Raw genomic sequence first — 7429 nt, 5'->3', positions numbered from 1 at the left:
GTCATATCTCTTGTCGTTTTTTCTCGGTTTTGCTATTTTTCATGTTTCAAAAGTTATCAGTATGTCTTTTATGGTTATATGTTTATTTTTTATTTTTCTGCCCTTGCTATTTGCTGTTTGTTTCATTGTTTTGATGTAACTTTTTCATTTTTTTTTCCGTGAGCCTCTTATATATATTTAGCTTCATATGTATATTTATTGTAGCATTTCTGTGTTCCACTTTCGTATATACCCCACTCCCCTGTGTAATGACCTCCGGCCCTGAGGGTAATGAAAAAGTAAATAGATAAACAAAAACATCACCCCCCTCCTCCCACCCCTCCCTCAGAAACATTGATGTGTTACAGCTCTACGCAGCTTGTCGTGGTCGTATGTTAGGTTGTGTGGTTTTGTCAACTAAAAGACTACCAAAGGAAGCTACAACGAACAGTAACAAACACAAGCTTACAGACATGTCACCTACTGTACTCCTTCCCCCCCCCCCCCCCCCCCCCACACGCACACTCTTTTTTTCTGCATTGTCACTCGCATGGAGAAAATAAACGTGCGCCCTACCTCGCCTCCTGAAGGAAGGCTCTTTGATCCCCTTTTTGTGTCATAGATATACGAAAAGGAATAATCACTACACCCACAGTGTCGTCCATCCGCGAACACTTACGCATATTGGACGCATACTCTTACGTGCGCTGGCTGAATCGGCAGCATGGAGTGGGAAATTCTTGGGCAGCTCCAGCTACACATACTGCGTTCCATTCTCATACTGGCAAGAGCGGCAAAGGGCGCAATCGATTCTACGTTACAACTACTGCAGCGTTATTCGCACCACCGCCGTTTTTGCCTCCCGCCCTAAACTATACTCGGACTTGGCTATTGCAGCGTTGGCGTTCCGAGCGTGCCGGGATCGGCTGTGGGTCGAGGGCGAGTCCGGCTGCCCGAGTGCGCGCCGAGCCGGCGACGATTGCGACCACGCCGGAGGACGAGCGCGCCGCGAAAGCGCGACGCCGCGGCGAGGGGGCGCTCGTCACGCTCCGGCGGCCGCCCGCGGGCTCCGGTTACGCGAGCAGACCTCAAGAGGCGGATCGGGTTGCACCCTAGGCGGTTCTGACAACGAGCACTGCGAGCTGCCTTGTCTGCGCCGCGGGCGCGCGCCGCCGCCGCCGCAAGGACCGCGCGGGGCTCCACGGGACGATGCGAGACCGAGTGCGGAGACAGCCGCCGCGGTCGGTCCGCGTGTGAGAAACGGCTTGGAACGCTATTGGTGGCTGCCGCTGTCGCCGCAGAGAAGAGACTTGACACAGATTGCTCTGCGAGAGTCGAAGAATGTGTCGCGACTTATAGAGAGATGAAGAGTTCTCTCAAGGCCCGCTTGCTGGCTTTGCAGCCCCATGCAGTGAGCTATGTGGCAGTCGTCGCGGCGGACATGTGCCGGGCCAAGCGTCGGGATGCACAGACAGTGGGTCATTGTCAGGCGTAGTGGATCTTATGTTGATGCCACGAAGTTGGCTAGTCCAGTAACACCGTTCACTAACGCTACCAGAAGAAGATAGAAATTAGAGGAGTACTGCGACGCCTAACCATTTTATTGTTGACAGCTTCAGATTTTTATGTGAGCCGTGTTTGCCTTCTCCTCTTTTTGATCCTGCTGTCTAGCGCTGTTTGAATTTTCTTGACAAAAAGCCCGAAAGAAGGGAAGAAATTAGCGAAGAAAGATGCAAAAAGAAGACAGAAATCAAGTACGATGGAACAGGAGAAAGAAAAGGATAGAAGGAAAGAAACGAAAGGGAAAAGAAAGAAAGAAAAAAAGAAAGAAAGAAAGAGAGAAAGAAAGAAAGAAAGGAAGAAAAGAAGAAGGGAAGAAAGAAACGAAGAAACGAAGGAAGGAAGGAAGGAAGGAAGGAAGGAAGGAAGGAAGGAAGGAGCAGAGAAAAAGTGGTAGGGGCTTAACGTAGTAAAACCGAGCACGCATGCGAAAGCAGGGGACACTTAAGCTCCTTCTTAAAACAGCGCAAAAGGCACGAACGCAGACAGAAGGGAATCTGTGTCTTTTGCGTTGTTTTGAGAAGCGTGAGCCGCCAACTAGCCCGCATGTCTACACTTGCCAACTTGAACTCCGCCTTAAGGGCTTTAGTGGGCTAATGCCCATTTATGCAGAATTGGTCATTCTCTACTTAATATTCATAGGTCGCGGCGAGTCCTCATTATACCACTACCAGCGCAGTGGCGCAGCGGTTAAGCGATGCGCCACTGCATTGGTAGGTGGCTGTTTTTGTCACAGCCACCGGTAGGGATTGTGCGACCCATGTAGCTCTTCCTGAGCAATCTCTCGCGACCTAGACAAGGCACACAAGGCCAGGCATAGAGCCTGGAATAGAGCTTTCGCGATAAAAGATCTCTTTGGTGGAGTTCAGCTTTGCTTGGTCTTTAATAATCGAAGCTTTGACGGAATACCGTCCGTCGAGGGGGGGACATTGTAGAAATAATAAACGCGGACTCGTAGGCGTTTGCAGAAAGCAAAACACGACATTTCGGGGCCCGTATGTAGCACTTGTTCACACCTGGTGGGCTCAAGGTGGTGCGAGGTAAGGTCGAAGAACCCGTGAAGGTCAAGGTCAAAGTCAAAGAACCCGTTAAGGTCAGGGAAGAAGGTCAAGGAATGTCAAAGAACGGGCCCCGAAGCGTTCTGTTTTAATACCTTCAAATGCTGGAAAGTGTACGTTTATTTTATCTGTCTCTGCTTGGTCTTTGCTGCAAAAAAAGCAACAAAAAAACGGTACACTGGTTGCTGCACCGCTATAAAGTCGGAGAACCTCAGTATTGTGCTGGCTTGCTGATCCAGTTTTAGTCATTTTAACTCGCTCACCTTAGCGTTTAAGTGTTTCAAGAATTGTGCACCTAATGCAAAGGTGAGCCCTTCGTTTTCCAGATTGTCTTACTCCTTTCTTTAGTTGTTGAACCTCGCACCCCCAACGAAGTAAAAGGGCCAAAAAGCAAAGGCCGGCGCCTGTCAAGCCGGTCCCTTTGAGGTGCTCATTTATACCTGTGCCCAGACTGCTGGAGACACCTCGGCCTCGGTAACGGCTATTTTGAGTCGCGCATGACGCTATGTGCGTTTCGGAGCTTACTAACCGGGCGGCGTCCCTTTTACTTGCCGCTTTTTTTTTCTTTTTAATATTTTTCCTATGTTATGTAAAGCCGAGCAGAAATTTGTGCGCTCGCGTCGCTACAAAGTGCGCGCAAAATAAGTAAAAGTACATTGTTCTGCTGGTACTTCTGAATGTACACCTTAAAAGGAAAGTCTACTGACTTTTATCCGCTCTATTTCTCGTGTGTGAATAAAAAACTCCTTGCGTAAATAGACGAATATTCAGTTGTGGCGCTGACAAGCACAGCAGAACAATTTAAAACCTAATTTTTTCATACGGCTGTCTCTTATCCTCAATGGTAGACAGCGTCTGCAAATTCTGACATCGCGGACACGATACGAAGTTAGTATAGTAACTATATCCAACTCTAGCCCACTACCGCTGTGCACACATTGCACACTATACACACTGCCGCACCGCTAAGGCGGCACGGAGCGGCAATAGGGGATATTCAAACTTCCGCAAGTGCGCTTTTCCACATAACTATGTTGCCAAAAACAAGATGGCCGACTTCGCTATGAAGCAACAACGTGGGCTACAGGACAGGCGCTAAAGATGTGGATAGAATGCAAGAAACGTATTTTGGAAGAATCAAACAAAAAACTAGTCTTTCTTGCTTTGTTTCAGCTGGAAACGCATGGTCAGCCATTTTGTTTTGGGCAACATTGTTATGTGAAAAAGCGCACTTGCGGAATTTTGAATATCCCCTATTATGAGCGTGAATTCAACCAAGATGTATTGTACAGATTTCATCAAAGCTACGGTTGAGAGCTCTAAGGCGGCTTTGAAGATACTATCAATAAAATAAAATTAGTGATATCTATCACAGGTGCCAGGAACCGCTTTTGCTAGCAGCAGGGTTACCGATGTCAGCGCCACTGGCAGAATAGCGGCAGCTTGCGTTTCTGAAAGCATAAGAAGAGATGTTGTGAACGCATGGTCAAACCGTGCACAAAAAGGTGACATGTTGAAAAGAAAAAATTCAGGAATGTGAAGTTTCTTCGAGCTAAAAAGTAACAGAAATAACGCCATTGGGTTCAGTCCTATTCATAAAGCGCAGTACAGGGTGTTCAATTTTGAACTGTACAGATTTTGTAAACTGAGGTATTGAGTGGTGCGTTTAAACTATCATTATTTTCACCGTCAGGCACCTTATTAACTAAATATATTAATGAACTTTTCAGCCACTGCGGATAGCGCGAATTTTTATTTCGGAAACATAGAGGCGATCGCATTTCTACATTTCTTCATTTGATGGAATTCTTCTAGAGTACCCTTGTTCCGAGATGATTCACCCCTAAAATATTCACTTATTTCGCCTAATGACGCATGTAAGACAGCGGGAGTCGACGCGAAACTCCTCCCTAGTCTGACGCAGCTGTTTGGTCGGGCTCATCTTCCATTCATATAGCCGAAATGAAGGGGAAACAGCTACCAGTTTCACTGGTCGCTCTGCGCCGTTAGCGGACGAAACGCCGCGCAAAGCTGGTAGAAGTCTCTCACCGATCCTCACCGCCTTGCATGCGCAATTACACGGATGCAGCTGAAACTATGGACACGAATACATGAAACACACACGTACTAAGAGAATTCTACAAAGTGGGACTGTGGAGGAATACGACTCCCTCTTAGTTTCCCGTATAAACACGTAAACACGCCTTCTTACTGGTGTAACTGCAGCACTCTTTGAGAATTTCGCTATTTTCAAGGATTCTAATCTGTATAGGTTGTAGGGAAAGCATGCCAAGTCTTTCAGCACTGGCATTTAAAATAGTGACGTGATCCACGATTGACTTCTGTGCTTCTTCTCAAAGCACCGCAGGCGCGCGGGGAAGTTCAGTGTGACGTCACGGAAGGTATGATTTCAAACTACCGCTGCCGTCAGCCACACCCTGCCGTGCCTCGTTGGAAGCTGCCAAACAAATCTCGGCGGACTTTTGCCTTCACTGGCGTTGTTTTTTTTCCCTTCAAAGATGGAGTTTATACGTTGGAAATGTACCGATACCTTCGATGACGTCATCAGGCGCCCCCCACCTGGCGTTGTGCGCTGCGGAGAAGCTTGAAGGCCGTCGCGATTCTAATCAAATCAAATCAAATCAAATCAAATCAAAATTTTATTCGTCTGTATACGTACACATTCATAAATTCTGATCTGCCTAAGCACATTTTGCTTGTTGGCTGATCAGGCAGCAGGTGGAGAAATACCTCCATATGCATACATTACTTGTCTAAACACTCATACTAACACAGAAAAAAAATAAACAAAAACAAACAAAAACAAACAAAAAATTTTGAACACAAAATTGCACATACGAAAGAACTCAAGCTATACACAGGGAAATACATTTGCACACCAATTTCTCATGTCAGTCATCATCCTACGTTTGTTACTTGCAATACATAGATCATCGGGAATTTCATTAAATACAGCCGGTACATAATAACTGCGCATCTTTTTACCATAGTTTGTGTAAACCCGTGGCTTAAAAAAACGTTCCGTTTTTCTCAAGGTGACATCTTTTTTTACGGGAGTCTTATATTCATTTGAATAATAATACCGTGTCAAGACAACAAAGTGAAATAGTGCACGAATTTGAAGGACGCCTAACTCATCGTATCTCTCTTTCATGTCAACCGAGTGTAGTTTTGTGCCGTACGATATAGTGTTGACGATTCTTTTTAGGATAACATTTAATGCTTCTTTCTTGTATTCGGAGCAGTTACCGTATAGAGTAATGCCGTACTTTAAAACAGGTTCTACTAAAGCTGTATAGACCAGTCGCCTAAGATGGAGCGGAGCTTTACCACGAAGGTGATACATCATAGCCGCAATGGCCCTTATCTTTCGAGAGAGGTAGACGATGTGGTCGCTCCATGTAAGGTTTTGGTCAAAGTGGATGCCCGGATACAGAACTGTTCGCTCTATTTGCATAGTTTTACAATTACACTGGTAACAATGGGATGTATGAAGATACAATGGTTGGTTGAAAGCAACAATTTTATGAGGGTTTTTAAAGGATGCCAGTTTTGTTTTGTTCACGTTTAAAAAAATGAAATTTTGCGAGAACCAGTCAACGACTTCACTTATATCTGTTTGAAATGACTCCACGCATGTACGATAATCAGTAGCTTCAAGTGCTAGCGCTGTGTCGTCAGCGTATTGAAAAACGTTAGACTTAAGCTGTAACAAACCCAAATCGGATACATATATGTTAAAAAGTAGTGGGCCAAGTGTACTTCCTTGAGGTACACCGAATTTAACATTTTTTAAATCTCCGTGCGTATTATCAAGCATCACACACTGCAATCTACCTGTAAAATAATTGACAAAAAACTTGTTAAAATGACCGCGGAACCCAAGTGAGCTTAATTTTTCGAGTAGTAGTGTATGGTCTATTGTGTCAAATGGCTTAGTTAAGTCCAGAAATAAGGCTAACACGATGTGATTATTTTCTAGTGCATTGTAAACATAGTCAGAAAATTCTTCAAGAAGTGTAGTCGTACTTCTATTCCTTGTGAAGCCAAACTGCGCATCATTGTTCAAAGAGTATTTTTCACAGAATGATTCCATAACATATGCAACATGCTTTTCCATAATATGTGCTATTGATGACAGTGTTGCGATCGGCCTATAATTTGTAAAATCACCTTTCTTCCAATTAGGTTACCATTTCAAATGCTAACCGAAAATGACTTCGCATGCTTTACCTGCAGGTTTCACACATTTGACCCTTTTAAGCTCGCCAATTTCTAAAACTTATGCAATTTCCCTTTAACCGATTTTAGTTAATTAGGTGCCTGACGTACGCTGCCAGTTATTATCTCACTTTGTCTCCCCGTGGCCACAAAATTTATGTTCAGAGGTGAATTTCCCGAATTACTCTGTGCCTAACTTTAAGAAATCTGTAAAGCTTAATTTTGGCTGTATATCAACTCCAGCCGGCGTGGCCCGACCACTTGGAAAGCCGCGAAATTTAAACACAGCACGGTGCAACCAACCGTCGGTTGTGGCCTGACTTTCTTTGCCAAATTAAAATATAAATTCCTGCCAAAACCTCCAGCTCTGTCCGCGCTATTGTCAGCACAGCGAAATATGTACAAGAATATGCCAATATTCTTACAAAAAGTATCTAAAGACTGCAGAACGACTCTAATTAGCGATCCACATTCCTGAAGTGTAAACACCGAAAAGCGCCACGGCCGTTGCACGCACATGGGGGAACTGCAAGGAAAATTTGATTGCCGACTATACCACGGCAGCGGAGACAGTAAGTAAGCCCACAGGT

The sequence above is a fragment of the Amblyomma mixtum genome, chromosome 3 (genome assembly GCF_055824585.1).
Source record: "Amblyomma mixtum isolate Tamu chromosome 3, ASM5582458v1, whole genome shotgun sequence".
Classification (NCBI taxonomy): domain Eukaryota; kingdom Metazoa; phylum Arthropoda; class Arachnida; order Ixodida; family Ixodidae; genus Amblyomma; species Amblyomma mixtum.
The sequence above is the reverse complement of the archived record's forward strand: the minus strand, read 5'-3'. Positions refer to the sequence as shown.